We start from the raw sequence: 17,804 nt of genomic DNA, 5'->3' as shown, positions 1-17,804 counted from the left end.
TGTAAGGTGAAATGGAAATGAGGGGAATATTATCATGTGGGGGGGGCAGCTCTGTCTTGGCAATATTGTATCTAACCTTATGATGGAACTCTGGTATATATGAGTTTGGTTAGGTTTAACAAGAAAAAGACAGTTGACCATACTATGATTGGCTCATCATTTCTATTTAGCTCCCCTGTCACAAGGCACTCGTAGCTTGACAGCTTAGGAGGGATTTTTGCATGGAGAGATGAGACAAGCTGGGGAAGGGACAAGCTGGGAAAGGGACATATATGAGGAATGCCCCCTCAGTTTGGTGGCTATCAGGGATATTGGGGAACTAAAGTCAGTGGTAGCTCTCAAAAAAAAAAAAAAAAAAAAAAAAAAAAGAATTACTAAGCTTTTAAAAGGCGGTAGATTTGAGTAGCAGGTGAGTAGGGTTCTTCATTGCAGAACCTTTTTCCCTGACATTTTGTTATTGCTTTAAGTATAAAAAGACTTGTGCCTTAACAGAAATCATGCTTGAAATGTGAACTTCCTGGATTTCCAAGTTGGCAGCACACTAACAGCTTAATTTCAGCTCTCCCAATGTGAAAACAGAGAGCCAGTGATGTTGTCTTTTTGGGTAAATTTCTGATTAGGGCTAGTAGGTGTGCTGCTTAGATGCCAGCAAAGAATAAATTTAGATAACCTGAAAAAAAATCAACCATGAAAGGTGAAGAGAAAGCTGGGAAGAGTCCTGCAGCTGCAGCTTTTAAGCAAAAAGCAGTTCAAGCTGCAGGTTTGGTGCAAGACCTGACTTCCAGTAATCTGGAGAAAAAAAAAATAAGTCAGATGTGCTCAGAGCTGATTAAAATAAACAAAACACTGAAAGAGTGTATCAACTTAAATCCCAAAAGGCTGGAAAAATGGAAGAATCTTTAAACATATGCAGATAAGCTAATGAACTGCAAAAATCATTGGTCGAAATTAAGAAAAGCTGTCGAGTATGAGACTGTGCAAAATGAGATGTTTCAAAACATGGTAGAATTAGAGGACAGAACACATAGGGAAAACCTGAAATTTTCTGCTGTGGCAGAGGAACTGGAAGGAACAAACTGTATTCATTTTATGAAAGCACAAATAAGCAACTGGGCTGATATTGCACAGCAGGAGTTGTTAAATAAAAGAGCACATTATGTATATGCTGCAAACCTGGCCACAAGAAAGCAGCCAAGACATCTAAAAGTAGATGCAATCCTACCATCAGAAAGAGTTGATTCTGACAAAACTGTGGCTGAAAGACAAAATAATAAAAATAGGAGACAGTCGAGTGTTTGTGGAAAATGATTACTTGCTGTACCCCAGGCAGAGGAGGAGTAAATTTATTCCAGTAATCGGGGAATGTTGAAAAACAGGTGTGAGATTCAACCTGCTGTGTCCAGCTATCTTCAGAATATTTTTTTTGTGGAGGGTCAAAGTGATCTTTTGATGCAGAACATGCTGAGGAGGAAGTACAAAAGTTTGCCCAATAAAAAGTTAACTATCTAACAGGAAGGGTCTCCACTTCTTATTCTTCTGATAATAAAACTTGTAAAGAGAGTGTGCCAATTTCCAGTGTTCCAAAGGAAAATGCATTAGAGAGAGAGAAAAGCACAGGAGATGACTAGAACTATGAGTATGCTGGAAGTGAACCAGAGACTAGAGTTGGGAGATGGAGATCAAGAGGAAGAAAACCAGCAACTCTGAAGTTAATGAATACATGTGGGATTACAAACTATCATGCACATTTGTAAATATGACAGAACAGGAAAACCTGGAAATATTGGACTTTTTTATTTTGTTAAACTTGTAGGGGACTCCCAAGGCATATTCTCTACTTGATGCCATCAGTGCTTGGAAGAACATTAAGGAGAGGGGAAGAAGAAGGAAAGAGGTAACTGTAAGTAAGTTTTGTTCTTAATTTTTTTATAAACATATACTGCATGTTACATAGTAAAGCATTTTAATTTATTTTTGTGTGTTATGGGGATACTAAAGTAAACAGGTGCCCTTTTTCATTTTTCTTTCTTTTTTGTGTAGTTTTAAGAAATGTAGACACTGTAATGCAAAAGGAGAAGAAAGCTTGCACAAAAGCAAGTTTAACATAATTGTCTGTAATCTTCAGTTGCTGAGGTAAAGGTATGTATTATACAAGTATACAGAGCATGATATAAGTACAATTGGTATGCCTCCTCTTATTATTGCATAGGGGAATGACTGGGTTAAGGACCTTGGAAGCAAGTAGATAAAACATTGAAAGTAATGAAAAGTTTTTCTTTAGCAAATAAATGCTACTATGCAACATGAGAAGCTTGTAGCTGAAGGCAACAGTACATCTGGTTCTCATGTTTATATGGAGACAAGCTGATAACAGGCCTGTAAATCAGAATACTTGTTACTTTCGATGGCTAAAAGATAATATTTTCTGTAAGCATTCAAGTTGTTTTCTACATGTGGCAGAGGACTAAAAATAAGACAAAAATCGACGGCACTTAGTGTAAGTAAAAGCACTGGCTGTACCAAGCGTCTTAGCATGGATAACCTTCATTAGAGGGCAACTAAAACCTGTGAGTGTAGCTGTCAATCTGGGACAGTTGCTCCTATTAAGAGGGTTAAACTGCATTATTGAAGATTTGAATAGTTTTGTGTGTTTGCATCAAGTTAATAGGTTATAGGTTGTTCTGAGTGTGTGATTTTTTTTGTTTGAGGAATTTCATTAACACAGAAAGTCTTGTAAGATGTAACTTGGGTTCAAATGGATATTCCAAAAAACAACTGTATAAAAAAATCAACCTGCCAAGTAATAGTGTATGCATGTAACACAAAAGCTGAAACTAGACATTTAAAAAAGTTGTTGTACATAACAGGTAGAAATAATGTATTATCATAATGTCAACCCTTTCCATTATTATCTTTTAATGTGATTGGTCTTACCAGTATATACAAAAAATGAGTAGTGAACTATGTTTAGAAATGCAGAGTGCAAAAAGCTACCTCCAGGAGGCACATTTGGAAAGAATTGAGCATGTGGAATTTATAAAGAAAGGATTTCTGGATGGTTATTCAGGGGAATACCTGGGATAAAACAAAAAGGGAGTACTTGTATTAATTGCTAGAAGATTTCCAGTAGTAATAGGAAATGAAAAAAAAAAGATAATGGCAGATTTGTAGTGCTAAGAGGTTACTGGCAAGGGAGGAAGATTAAACTGGCATATATTTATATTCCATCTAAAACTAGTACAGTGGAGCTTAAGAACATTCTGTGAGAAATAATCAACTTTCAGCAGGGAATATTACTTATAGGTGGGGACCAGAATTTGATTTGCAACAGTGAGGATATATGTGGAGGCCTACAAGCAAAAATATAGCAAAAGAGGGTAGATATTCGAAGAATTTTGTGAAACTATTTGGTGTGGGAGATGTGAATTCAGTAGTAGTGGCTTGGAGAGAATTTACATATTATTCCCCAAGGTAGAAAAACTGGGCTAGGCTAGACAGAAATTATATTTCACAGGAACATGTGTGTTTAATTGAAAGTTTTGATACTCATCCAATAATTTCAAATCATGCACTAATAATAACAAAAATAAAAATGCAGGGTAATGAAGTAGAAATTAGACAGTGGTGCTTCCCCACCTATCTGTTAAACAGCGGAGGAATTTAAGAACTGGATAGTGGAAATTATTCAGGAGTTATTGTGGAAGATATAAATTTCTTCAGAAAATATAGCAAAGGAGTGGAATAAAATGAAAGTGAAGTTTGAAAATAGGGTGGAAATCAAAGAAAAAGAAATATGGTTAAGAAGTAACAATAATTATTTTGGGGGACTGAAAAAGGTTAAAGTTTTGCAGAATAAGGGGAATCTCACAGAACAAGAGGCAGTGCATCTGCAGAATGCTAAGGAGAAAGTAAGGATAGTAACTCCAGAGCACAAAAGCTTTTAGCTCAATGGTTTGGGCAACAGAAAGTTGTTGCTAAGCTTCGGAAGCCTATAACAAGGAAAATAACCAGAGATAACATAGAGGTTATTAGAAATATTTCAGAAATGTTATGAAAATGTTTATAAAGCAGAGAAATGTGGAAATCAAGAAAAAGTACAAATGGAAATGTTTATGGAAGAATTAAATATGCTAAGGTTAGAGGTAGATGAGGCTCAATTATTAATGGTTAGGATAATAGGAGATGGGATAAAAATTGTGATGTATAACCAGTTACAGGACTAGATGGTATTCCTGTGGAAGTTTGGTAGGTAGGAGGGAAGAAACTGATAAAGATCTGGAAGGTTTTAACAGTATTTTAAAAGGAGGAGAAGCACCAGCATTTTGGAAGTAAATTGTGGAGGCTGTAATATCTAAAGATGGTAAAGACCCATCAGATCCAGCTTCATGTAGGCCCATTTTGATTCTAAACCATGATTATAAAGTGCTTATGCCTATAGCAGCTAAAAGAATGGCAATTGTAATGCCAAAATTGATATACGAGGATCAATGTGGTTTTGTGGAGGGGAGGCAAACATTTGACAACATTAACAAGGCAACGACTATCCAGAGGGAAGCAGAATGCATTACCCTGCAATGCTATAGAGCGTACCATCATGGAAATCATAAACAAAGACATTGGGAACCTCCAGACACTGGATCCTACCCAATTCGGCTTTTGTTAAGGACAGATCTTGCCTCTTGAACCTGGTTGACTTCTTTGAAACAGTTACCAAAGCCATAGATGAAGGGAAGGTAGTCTACACAGCCTACCTGGACCTCGCAAAAGCCTTCGACACAAAACCCCACTCGGGCATCATAAATAAGCTCACCAGCTTAAATATCAACCCCTATGTCACAAGATGGGTTGCAAACTGGCTCAGGGATAGAACCCACATGGTCATAATAGCAGGTGCCATGTCAGACTCTAAACCAGTTACAAGTGGCGTCCCACAAGGCTCAGTCCTGGGACCTCTCTTGTTCAGTATATATTTCTCCGAGGTACAGGCTAACACGGGTGGACTATGGCTGACCAAGTTCACAGATGACTGCAAACTGGGTGCCGTAATAGACTCCCCGGCTGACACAAGCATCCTCCAAAAGGGTCTCACAGAGGCAGATAACTGGTGCCAGAGCCATGGCCTAAAGCTAAATGCCAAAAAGTGCATAGTCATCCCCTTTGGGAAAAACAAAGTGCCCACAAATTACCACATAGGTAGTAATCCATTAAGTACGGAAGAAGTAATTAGGGACTTGGGGACCCAAGTAGATAGCAACCTCTCCTTTGACAATCACGTTGCCAAATTGGTTAGGAAGACCTTCTATATAGCCCACCTTATCATGAAAGGATTCACATCTAGATCAAGAGAGGTCATTGTGCCCCTCTACTCATCACTTATCAGGCCCATAATTGAATACAATACCCCATTTGGGATGTACCTTACCCGACACCTGCAGCAACTGGAAAGACCTCAAAAGTACCTCACCAAGAGGATCAAGGGGCTCAAACAGATGCCCTATGCAGTTCAGCTAAAGAAACTCCAGCTCTACTCAGTTCGTACCGCCTACTCAGAGGCGATTTGTGTCTGACGTATAAAGCCATGTCCAACCCAGAATTAATGGACATGCTTCACCTCAGGAAATCCAAATCCCTTAAAGCTACACGCTCCAGGGACTTGAACCTCAGCACAGAAATAAATAGGACATGCTGGAGGGACAGATTCATATCCCAGAGGCTCCCCTCACTCTGGAACAAAATCCCAATCCATGTTAGGCAGAGCCCCTCACTGACCCTCTTCAAGAGAAATCTTGACGAGTAGATGGGAGATCGTAAGTTTACCCCTGGGATCCCTTCTGTGTCCCTGCTTGACAGAGGTACAGTAAAGTAACCTTAAAAGGGCTACCTTCTGTGACCTACTATACAGAGGCACAGTCAACTAATCTAAAAGGGTGGCAAAAGCCAAACACACTCTGTCTAGGCTTATAAATGCCCTAGGGCAGATAGCCTAGTATCAACCTATGAACCTAAAATACCACTGTTTTGGGTGGTTCTTGATACATAGTAAAGTGGGATTTTATGAGTAGGGCAGTGGAAGCACTTACATTCCCTGACACAATAATGTTAATTAGGAGAAGATGTGAGGGATCTGAGGCAAAAATTAAAGTGTGTGTGGGGGTTCCTCTGTGATAAGTTCTTTTTGAACAGAAGAACTAGGCATGGGTGTCCTCTTTCCCTTTTTTACAATATATTTAGAACCATTGGTAAAGACGAAGAATAAGGGACTTAGAAATTCAAGGGTATAATTGTTATGGTAATCAAGAAGTGTTGACTTTATTTGCATATGATATTATTTTGTACCTGATAAAAATTGTAAAAGGACATTTCAGTGCTGTAGAACATTCTGGAACAGTTTCAGTTCTTTTTGGGGTACAAAATTAATGAAGATAAAACAAAGGCAATAGGTATAAACTATGTACCTGCACACAAATTGGTTCAGCAATACCCATATATGTGGGGACATGTTAAAATGAAGTACTTGGGAGTGTGGGTCAAATTTTATTCTGTTATGGCAGCTAAGGATATGTGGGAACAGACTAAAAAAAAAAAATAATAATAATACAAAAACTGAGAAACTTGGAGTTCAATTTTATTCACAAGTCAGGCAAATTGTTATCAACCAGAGGAGAAGTTGTGGATTGCAATAAAGAGTTGAAGGATTTTATCTGGGAGAAGAAGTGTGCAAGAGTAAGTGGGATTAAGTAGATCCTACCCATAGAAAAAGGTGGTTTGGGATTACCTGATTTGAAAGGATATTTCAAAGCTGCACAATTAAGGCTCCTATACATTACATTGCACAACCAGAAATATATAATTCATAGCAGAAAGGAGTGATAAAAAGAAACAAGGAGAGACTGGAATTTTGGATGCAAATCCTTAAGTAGAATAACAATAACCATACAAAATATTATATTCATAAAGTAGCAGAAAGTATTCCAAGAATGAAGCTAACATGGAAATGGAGAAAGGAGATTCTGCAGATAGGGATGACTACAATTAGGGGTACAGAGAATAGACAACATAGGGATGGAATTTACTGGATGAAACTGGCAAAGGAACCAAGGTATTTATAGCAAATAATTAGAAAAAAAAGTAACAGAATGAGAAGAGGCCAAGAATAGATTTGGACTACAGGTTAGAGATTACTTTTTCCATCAAGGACTGATATATGGGCAAAGGGAAAGGAATAGGGGATCCTAAGTGAAAGAACAGCATTGGTAGAGTTTTTTAGAAGAATCTAGAATAGAATAGCTGCTGTTAAAAACAGATAATTAGTAGGGCATGTAAAGTATTGCATGATAACTATAGGAATCAGTCAGAGGATGTTAGAAAGGATTGGGAAATCAGATTATCAAACAATTCATAGAAAAACAGTGGGGAGATGTATGTATATATGTCTCCCAAATATGTATCAAAGTCTAGAAGATTTAGGATTTTTGCTTGGAGGTATTTGCATAGTTATTTTTTATACCACAAGCAGACTCCAAAGAATTTTTCCTTGGGTAGTTTGCATGGAAGTATGTTGGGGAATAAAGAGGAAATTGGGAACATATTTTGGGAGTGTAATGAGTTGGCAGACTTAAAATTTCCCAGCAGACTACTCTGACAGAAATATTGGATGAGCAAATTGCTGTAACTAAGGAAATAATTTTTTTAGCTATGATACAGAATTGAAGTTGCCTAGACATAGTAAGATAAGCAATTCACAAAGAAACAATGGGGGGGATATATGTTTGTCTCCCAAATATGCAACAAAATCTAGAAATTTAGGATTTTTGCTTGGAAATGTTTGTGTACTCCAGGTACATTCCAGAGAATTTTTCCTCAGGTAGACAGCAAATGATGGAGGTGTGATGATGGGGATGAAATAATTGGGAACATATTGTCTGGGAATGTAATGAGTTGGCAGACTTTAAAGATTCCCAGCAAACTACTGTATAAGAGATGCTGGATGAGCAGATTGGTCTAACTAGGGAAATAATTTTTCTGAGCTATGATACAGAATCGGACTTGGCCAGACATAGTAAGGCCTTGCTGAGTCTAATTATGGTAGCTGCCAAAGAGGCAATTACTAGAAAATGGAAATCAAAGTCTAAACCAACTGTACTAGAAGTAGTGATATAGTAACAGAGATAAAACAACTGGAATTGGGATCTTTAGAAAAGGATAGGAGGAAAATAAAATGTGATGCGATGTTCCTCATCCAATGTAATATCCTTACTTGTCAGATCTGACCATAAGGCAATACTGCTTAAAATAAAAATGAAATGCCAGGCTCTCCATGTCCTGGATAGAGGACATCATTATTATTTCAGGAAAACTTGGCTAGGCCTAGAAAGGCCCTCTGTTTGTTAGCCTAGTGACAATCTATGAATGTAGGGGGGAGTATAGGAGGGTTAGCTTTGCAGAAAATAGTTGCTTCAGTTTTCCTTCGAGATTCTTCTGAGAGCAACCCTGCTAAGCACATGGATATGGAGAAATGTGACTGTTTTCATTGTGTTTAAAATGCATTGGTATTGCACCTTGCTACCTGCAACTTACACCAGGCAGCTAATGGCTTGCCATTGCCTTTGTATAAACAGTACAGCAGTGGTCTCCAAAATTTTTTGCACCAAGGACCGGTATCAATGTAATACAATTTTCCATGGACAGGCAATCTTGCGGTGTGCATAATAAAGTAGATATTTCTTTATTTATTTATTTGACGAGGAGGCCTGACCAGGGGAGAAAAGCTCCAAAGTACAATAAAAATATAGTTGGCAATAATTACCAAAAAAATAAAAGTGTACATTCTGCTTAACAGCATAACATTGATATACTATGGTTGAGAGGTAAGTAAACCTAATGGCAACCCTACTGATTTTATGTTTATAAGAGCAATATTTAAAATCTGTCCCTATTATTTGGCTCTGTCCAGCATACCTCTCAACTGTACAGATTTTCACAGAATGTCCAGATTTTTGCCACATATTTTTGTTTTTTTTTCTCATAAAATTGTTGTTTTCTGGTAAATGACTGGCAGATCATTGAGGCTGAAGTCAGAAAATAATGACAGACAGGTGAGTTTCATACTTCATACCCTTCAGAAAATTCATGCTAATGCCAAACCTTTATTTCTATCAGCTTTCGAAGTTTGTAAGAGCAGTACTTAAAAGGGTCCCTATTTTGGGCCTTTGTTCCCCCATTATTTTTGGCTTTGTCCAGATTTTTTGATCTAAGTAAGAGGCTGAGAGAGGTATTCATACCTCTCAACTATACAGATTTTCACAGAATGTTCTGATTTTTCCCTCTGAGTTTTGGTCTGATCCTCATAACCTTTGTGATTTTCTGGCAAATCACTGGGATGATCTGAGGACTGAAGTCATTAAATAATGATATACATTTGTATTTCTGACCTCATATCCTTCAGAAAAATGCATAAGACAAATCCTGTTATTCTAGCAACTTTCTATGGTTATAAGTGCAATATTTAAAATCTGTCCCCCCATTCTGTTAGGCTTTGTCCATATTTTTTGCACTACTAAGAGGTTGAGAGGTATGGAGTGTGTGTGTGTGTGTGTGTGTGTGTGTGTGTGTGTGTGTGTGAGAGGGAGAGTGAGTGAGTGAGTGAAGAGTGAGAGTGATCGCTGGAGGCAGCAGCAGTGAGGTTTGTGTACCTTTCGTCCATACCACACATACACACACACACACACACACACACAGTCTCTTTTGCATTCATGCACGCATTCACTCGCACACATCGCTCTCACTCTTTTCCGATCTCTCACACACAGTCACTCCCTCATTCATACCTGGGTTCACTCACACATCACTCTGACTCTCTCCTGATCAAACACACACTCAGTTACATCCTCATTCATACCTGCATTCATTCACACATCGCTCTCACTCTCCCAATCTCACACACACAGTCACTTCCTCATTTATACCTGCATTCATTCCAGGGCTGGTGTTAGCATTTTGGGGGCCCCCAGGAAATGTCAAGTTGGGGGCCCCCTAGGCACTTTCAGTATAAGTATCATTCTGTTCCCCCTAGGCACTTTCAGTATACGTATCATTCTGTCAGTGCCACCCTCCTAAGAACCCTTTTACTTTTTGCTGCAAATTTTAGGAGTAGTACGTACAGAACAGACAGACCTGTCGCCACAAGCTCTTACATTACAACAGGTCTATATACCACACTATGTTGACTTGTCTGACAAAGGGACACTTACAGTTACTGGCATTTAGTTGCAACAATGATACATTGCAGTAACTCTATGTACAGGTTTAGAATTAAATGAACTGATGACTAGGCCTACCGTTTCACCATGGTCCGCACCCTCCCCAGTCCTCTCATCTGACCCCCTTCCCCCCTCTTTTTAGACTCCCCATACCATGAACATTACTTTTTTATTCCTTTTCTCACATTTTGCCTTACTCTTAGCTTTTTGAAGAAGCCATGATTTTTTCTATGCTTTAAAGTCCATTTTAAAGTTTTTTTTTTTTCTTTTAACTCAACCTTTTTATCCAATAATGGCTTGAACAGAAATTATGATTAAGGAAAGAAATTCACTGTTGCTGTTCAACTTTAGTTTTCCTTGCATCCTTTCAACACTCCTTTCCTGAACAAGACAGAAATAACTCAAATAAGCAGGGGCCGAAGAAACCGTAGGGTTACAGATGGTCTGGGATGCATTTTGGAGCATATTCTCAGCATTTTACTCCAATGGTGACCTAAAGAAAAATCATGAAAAAGAAAAGAATTTCAGTCTTATTTTTTTATTTAAATTGCCTTAGTCATATATTTCAAGTGACTGCTGATAAACATATACATAACATGCTTCCTCACCCCTAACCCTCTAAGTCAGCCCCATGTATGTCTGCCTGATGTGTGATTTGTGAGAATGAGTTCAGTAATATATTCTAAATTGTTGGTCCTAGACAGTACACCACCTGTACACAAGCTATAGTAACCGTCTTTTTACACGTCTGAGGCTTGTGAGAAAAGTAAATAAACAATGACCACACTGTCCTGAGCTCAAACACAAGCTGTAATGACTTCATGTGCATACCTTTAAGGTTTGAATGTGACAAAAATTAAAGTTGTAATAACCAAGCAATCCCCATCCCCCCATAACTTACAGCAGCTTTCTGTACACACGCATTTCAGCAGGGCTGGTTTTAGAATGGATGTGGTTGAAACCAAAGGTTAGTATCAGCTTTATCCTAAAATGGTCATATCTCAGCACTGTTCAGGTTAAACGGCTTGATCAGAAAATTGATACATTTTTTCTCCTGATTTTTCTTCAACAAGCAACAGCTTTTGTGGGGGGTCCCCACAGAGTTAAAGATGATTAAAGGAGCCCCCAGTCTCCATTTATGCAGTCTGGTGAGTGGGGGCCACCAGACTCCAAGAAGATCTAAGTGTCTGAATGTTCTGTGATATATTTTATGTCCTACTTTTGAAAGATAATTACTTGTTAGGTACATTTTTTTACTGATACCCAGAAGAATAGTGTCTGTGTCCTGGCATTATTGGGCACATGCACATATAAAAATCAGTGATATTTTTTACATACGCACTTAGACACACACAAGCATAAGCCATAGTGGTACTAGTTTTGTACTTATTTCAGCAAATAGCAATACACTGTGCAACACTGGTACTGCCACACCAGATCCGTAACTGCTGTTTAGCAGTCATCAGACAGCAGCAGGGGTAAGTCACTTATTTCCTTCATTGAGGAGTAATGGATATCTGTCACTGTCCCTGATTTCACAGACCTCCCCTGATTGTGTTCGTACTTTTGCTTTGTCCTTCGTAAAAAGTTTGATTTGCTGGTCAGTCGTTCAAGATTACAAACAGTTAATCAATCCAGACATCTGAGTTTTATAATTATTGTCCAAAAATACGTGTTGATGCAAAAGGTGTTTTTCTGTTAACTTTTTAAGCAAATTAGTGTAATATTTAAAATGTAGTCCTGATTCTGAGCCTTTATTCTATTATTCTTAGGTTGCACTGAATTCTTAAGCAAAGAAATTGAGAGTTACAGTATCTGGTGTTCTACTTGTATTTATAAAACTCCCTGAAAGAGAAAATCATCCTTGATGATCGGAAGCCTCAACTCTTCTTAAAATCCAAAATTTGCACTGAGATAAGTCACTCTGGTTGGCTGATCTCTCTAGTGTTTACTTTGCTCATGTTCATTATCAGTTGTATCCTAACAGGGTCATATCACAGCCCTGTTCAGGTTAAAGAGCATAATCAGAAAATTATTACTTTTTTTCTTCCTCATTTTTTCCCCAACCAGCAGCAGCTTTTGTGGGGCCCCCACAGAGTCAAAGATGATTAAGGGGGCCCCTGGACTTAAAGCTGGCTATATAGTTAGTTTTAGTGGAGAAATTGCCCAACAGCAGGGGTTAACTAAGCCAGGGGCACTATGTCAGTGGTAAAATAGTTAATGGAATTCTGATGCCTGTTAGTTGACAAAACACTTTTAATGCAACCAGAAATATATCTGAATTTTAAACGGGATACAAATAAGAGTTATTACCCATGAGGTTTGTTAAGTACCCAAGAATGCTGTACTAGCTTTTTTGGTTTGACAGACATGTTACAAAACATCAGGATAAGCTAACTTGCTGTGGTTGGGGCCCCCCAGCGACTGCAGGGTTCGCTGGTGCCTAAAGCTGGCAATGATTCATTCACACATTGCTCTGTCTGTCACACCCACTTATGCATTAATTCATACATCAATCTCACTGTCTGTCACACCCACACGCCACACACCAACTTACATATTCATTCATACATCGCTCTCACTGTCTGTCACACCCACATGCCACACATTCGTTCACACATCGCTTTCTCACTCTCCCGATCACACACACACACACACACACACACACACACACAGTCACTTCCTCATTCATACCTGCATTCATTCGCTCTGTCACACCCACATGCCACACACCCACTTACACATTCACATTGCTCTCACTGTCCGCCACACCCACACGCTCACTTACGCATTCATTCATACATCACTCTCACGCTCCCAATCTCACACCCACACATAAATTCTCTTGATTTCATGCACGCATTCACTCACACACGCAGACAGACACATAAACACACTCATACAGGCAGGCTGATGGCCCGGTACCAAGTGCTCCACGGCCTGGTACCGGTCCGCAGCCCGGTGGTTGGGGACCACTGTTTTAAAGAACCTTTGTCCTCAATGAGACCAAAACTTCAAGAATCTCTGTCTTCCACTGAAGAAACCTTTGCACTCCATGGGACATGTATTTCATGATCAAAAGGACTGCCTATCTGCTGTTTGAACCTGATAGCTTGGTAGCATTGGAATTCTTTGTTATTTTTTTTTCTTAGCAATTTTTTTTCTTTTGGCCCTCACCTCTTCTTGCAGGGTCTTGGAACTTTAGACCCTCATGTTTAGAACCACATTTGGTCTTTCTTGAGGTTCTGGTATTTCCTACATCTAGCCAATGTTTGCTCTCAGAAATTGTTCTCATTTTTTATTTGTATGATGTCAGAAGGAGACGTAGGCCTGTACAGTCTGCCCTTTAAGTGCATTTAACATTCTACCTCCCCTAGATTCCTCTTATGTTACCCTTTATCCACCTGTCGAATGCCCTCTTGAATGTCACTGTGAATTCCCCCTCCACTTACTCCATTAGTGCAATCTACCCTTTCCTGTGAAGAAGTAGTTTCAGAGTTTCAGTGAGTAGGCGGTCCCTGCAGTCTGCTGTTTGTACCTCCAACTTCTGCCTCTGCCCCTCATGTTCAGGATGATCCTTTTACATCTCTCTGATATGATTTTGTACACTAATATCATGTCCTTCCAGTGTCTTCTAGTCTCAGGTGAGACAAGCCATAGCTCCTTTAGTCTGTGGTCACCTCTGTTCCCCTCTATCCCACATATCTTTCAGGTGGCTTTCCTTTAGATTCTTTCAAGTAGCCTGATATACCTTTTCTTGTATGACTGCCAAAACTGTATGTGGTACTCCTGTAGTGGTCTGGGCTTTGTAAAGTGGAAGCATAACCTCTTTGTTTTTGGAGCCTGTTGTCCCACCCCACCCCCTTCCAACAACACTATTGTGTTGCTGCCATTGTGTTACAACATCCAATCCTTTATATTGCTTTTATTTCCACTCCCCACCCAGCTGATACTTCACACTAAGTTGTCAGGGTCCTAGTGCAGTAATCTGAGGTTGTTTATATTGATCCTCAGCTGTCAGTTTTCTGCCCACTTGGTCAGCCTTTCCAGGTCGTTTCCTAAAACTTTCCTTTCCATCCTCCACTGCTGTCCTCCTTTTTGTGTCATCATTGGAGAGGTTGATCCTCTTGTCTTTTCACTGAGATATGTCTGAGACAAACACACTTAAGTGTAATGGACCATGACGGACTCTTGCAGTAGCCCAGTAGTCAGTTTCCTAATTGCTGACATTCTTTCACCACAGTAGTCTGTGTTCTACAGTTCAGCTATGTTGCTGTTCACTTCCACAGTTTTGTTCCTATTCCCAAAGTTCCAGGTGTCTTGTCATCTTCTTGTATGGAACAAGTCAGAGGTCTTACTGTAGTCCAGGTAGACCACATCTACTGACACTCTCATGTAAACTGCTGTCAGGTTTAACCCGATACTCCCATGACAAGTTCATCTGTTATACAGTCATACAACTGGATCAGGTTTAACTGACAGTTCCTTCTGTCTCTGAACACTTGCTTGGTGCTGTCTTGCTGATTGTTGTCCTGTAAAATCACTACCAGCATTACCTTTAGCCTTTCCATGAATTTTCCAGCCATTGCTGTCCTCCCCCTTGTACAAGGGTCCTACACTTGATGTCTTTACTTGCCATAAATATTTTTTCACTAAACAACAACCTATTAAAATTCTCCATTGGGATAGGGGTCTATTTAGCACATTGGCCATATCTACCAGGTCTCTAGGTGACCTATCTATTCTTCCTGTGTTATCCTCCCTAAAAACAGTGAGTTGCTGTCCACTTTCTCTGTTTGTGTCTTGGTGACCATCCAGTTTTCTCGCCATTCCACCCTGTCCCCTTCCAGCTCTGAATCTCTGCAGCCTCCCCTTCCTTTGTGATTAAGTTTCCAGTCACGAAAACTCTTTTCTCTGTATCCACTATGACTCATAACATTTGAGATCCAACTTTTCTCTCACCACTTCCAAAACACAGTCCTTTTCATTGTGTTTGCTGGATGCGTTGCTCTGTGTGCTGCATTTAATCCTTTCCCCATCCTTCCAGTGTTTTTTTCTAAAACACCTCTCACCTTCTCTCTCTCTTTTGGCCTTTGCCTTTCCCATTTGTCTGAAAACCCTTTTCTGCCCATCTCCCTACTGCTGTCCTTGTGTTTAATACATGTGTCTCTTTTGGCATTGTGTTGTCACTGCTGTTTGCAGTTGTCCTTCTACCTTGGCTTCTTTCTCCTTGTCTTCCCTTTTGTGGCTGCATCTCATGCTTTCACTGTTCACCATATTCTGTGTCACCCCACTTGCATGTACTCCTTTGATAACTTCACCCATGTTTTGCTTCCCCTGTCTTTTCCCATCTCAACCTCTCTGCTGGCTTCCTGATGACTTCTCCTTTCCAGTCCCACACTGCTCTCTCTAGCATGACTAGCCATTCTACTGCTGTCTCTAACTCCCATATTCTGCCATGAAGCTTGCCAATTCTCATGCAGATCACAAAGCTCTGTAAGCTAACCAGCTAACGTATCGCGGTAAGATACCCTACTATTGCCACTCTGACTTAAATTTGTGGTATACCTTTGGGTCATTGGGAGATGATTACATGGTTTCCCTTCTCGCCAGTGTTGGTAGTATCAGTCATTATAGATGTGCAAACCATAGCTTTTTCTTTCATATTCTTCCTTTCTAGTAGTATCGGATTATTTCTTGATATGCAGAAATTGTGCTTACTAGTGATTAGGGTAAACCAGTGTTATCAGGAGCTAGGTGAGTGAGCTTATGTAGTGTGATCATGATGCCCTTTCACATGGTACAGTAGCATCAGACATGTGCACTCCCTGAGCAGGTGATCTTCACAGATAGATGACTGCTTCAGATTGATGGAGATGATAAATCTTCCTTTTAGACCATTAAGGAGGAATCTCTAATCTCTCATAGATCATCTGATAAAGTAAGAATGTTATTTATGTACTCCTTAACCTTTCTGTTCATTTGGTATATAAAATCATCTCTACCTGTCAGTGTCTGTGCACCTTTAGTTAGCCATAGATAGCTGATGTTTAGGTAAATATTCAGGAGACTAGAAAAGAGTTGTTCTTTCTGTGATGAATATAAAGACTGAAAGATTTCCTTTTGATGTTAATGGACTGTATTGTGCTGTGCTCATGATGCCCCCACCTGAGGTTAGTTTTCATCTAGTTGACCCATATTACAGCGGAGTATTTGTTTTAATTGAAATAAGTTTTTGCTTTGTTTACAGTACTACAAAGAAGTGGAATTACTCAGAAGTATAATAATGTTGATACTTTTTGACTTGACATACTTACGAATATTGTAGTCAACAATTGACTCGCACATCTATTCTATCTAATACAGTGCATTTTGTTCACCATTTCATTTGCTAGTGAAACAGGCAAAATAATTTGTAAGCAGCAGTACAGAGCCATTCTTAAAAGATAATTTTATGGTGTCTAATTGTGTACCCAGTTTGTTCACTGTAGCATTTGTGTTTTTTGAAATTTTCACACTTGTTTTATGGATATTGTTTCTTTTACTAACTTTACTGTTGATGTTCATTGTAAGTAGGCTACAGAGGCTGAACAGTGCTAAAATTCTTAAGGCCTCAGTGATTTAACATTCTTAACTTTTCCTGTCTCTGTACATACTGAACGTTCAAGGGAGAGTACTGTAAGTCACAGAAACTGGTGCACTCCCTGAAATTTTTTTTTGTGTATTCAGTTGCAGGCCCACAAAGAGAAGTTCCTAAAAGCCAGGTTACAGAGGATGGCATACCTTTCAAATAACCTTTAGTATGTTGGCAATCCTGGGAAATACATACTGATATTTTAATGAGCAGTCACTTGCCTTGTTTTTCTTTTACCAATTCTCAAGAGTTTCATTATCTAAAGAACAAATGGCTGAACAGTATTATGTTTCAGATATCTACAAAATAACCTCTCTCATATGTTAGAGGAGGCACTGTGCCCTCTTTAAAAAATGGAATTGAATTGCTTCGGTCAGATTTGCAGCCTTTTGTACATACAAATGACTGATTACTCATTTTACAGCGATGCCAGGTCTGTGCTGAAGAAGTGGTTGGTGATAGTATTGGAGTGGAGATTATTTAAGTGGTTTTGCCATAAACTGCCAATTGCAGTAGAGTAGTTAAATTACAGATTCTGTTTTAGCCATTATTTTTATTTCATATTAATCACATATAATTTTATCACTTAATTGTCGTATGTTTTATCTATCAAACTTACCCAGTGATGTGCAACAGCAGTTGGATGCAAGTTTATGGTTAATCTTCTGCCCTGTAGATGGTGTTTCCCTGAAGGTAACAAGACACAGGAAAGTTTGTGGCTGATTTAAGACTTGAACAATCTGTGATTAACTGATAACTGCCTTGGTACTGAAAAATCCAGGAAAGGAGGATGGGGGTGAGTGATTGGTCAGCACTGACCTTCTCATTTGGAGGGAGTCAGTCCAGATTACTGCAAGTTCTGCCACCTGTTTGAGAGGCGGAAGTGTAACACATGCAGTGTGATAGATTAG

At 39.1% G+C, this 17,804-nt stretch overlaps 1 protein-coding gene across 1 annotated transcript in view; it reads left to right on the top strand.

Moving 5' to 3' along the window:
• The window catches only part of CABLES1 (Cdk5 and Abl enzyme substrate 1), a 1,875,674-nt gene that overhangs the window by 475,874 nt on the left and 1,381,996 nt on the right, over nt 1–17,804 (top strand). The window lies entirely within an intron of this gene.

The sequence above is a fragment of the Protopterus annectens genome, chromosome 3.part0 (genome assembly GCF_019279795.1).
Source record: "Protopterus annectens isolate FY-2018-M chromosome 3.part0, PAN1.0, whole genome shotgun sequence".
Lineage (NCBI taxonomy): Eukaryota > Metazoa > Chordata > Ceratodontiformes > Protopteridae > Protopterus > Protopterus annectens.
The sequence above is the reverse complement of the archived record's forward strand: the minus strand, read 5'-3'. Positions and strand labels throughout refer to the sequence as shown.